Below are 642 nucleotides of genomic sequence, written 5' to 3'. Positions count from 1 at the left end.
TGGTGGGGTGTACCCACCAGACATCCCCTTATTCCCTACCACCAGAATTGACCTAGATTATGTAATGAGTTAACCTGATGAAACTTACTGTAAAATTTCATCGTAGTCCAAGTTATTATGAATGGCCATGGCACCGCCAGATAATTCTGATAGTGGGGTGTGTCTGCCAGACACCCCCTTATTAAAAAATAACCTAAATTATCTAGTATTATCTAGTAAGTTAATATGATGAAAGTAACTGTGAAGTGTTCGGCATTGTGGTGGGCATAGTGATAGAAAACCCCTAGTCTTTTACGGCCCGACACTGATCACCTGTAAAAAGTAATATTTAAAAACTGAGAATCAAATGACATAAAAGCACTGCATTAAAGTTTTTGGAAGCACACTTGAAACATCAAAGCTAGGTTTCGGCCCTCTGTGTAAAATCGAAAATTCACTTTGGCCCTCCGATTGATGTTTATGCCCACCCCTACTCAAATAAGAGTCTATTATACTGCAAGGATGGAAGTGTGGGTTAATAAGGGTGGGTGGAGAGCCATGAAATTAGCTTCATCTAGATGTGTATAAGAGACAGATGCGGAACTCCTTATCAAAACCCACATACTTCTTCTTCTCTCCCCTAAATGGGGACTTTATTCAGTG

Source organism: Anneissia japonica, unplaced genomic scaffold (assembly GCF_011630105.1).
Source record: "Anneissia japonica isolate Jap-2015-1 unplaced genomic scaffold, ASM1163010v1 scaffold288292_len1863012_cov191, whole genome shotgun sequence".
Classification (NCBI taxonomy): Eukaryota; Metazoa; Echinodermata; class Crinoidea; order Comatulida; family Comatulidae; genus Anneissia; species Anneissia japonica.
Note: the sequence above shows the minus strand (reverse complement) of the source record.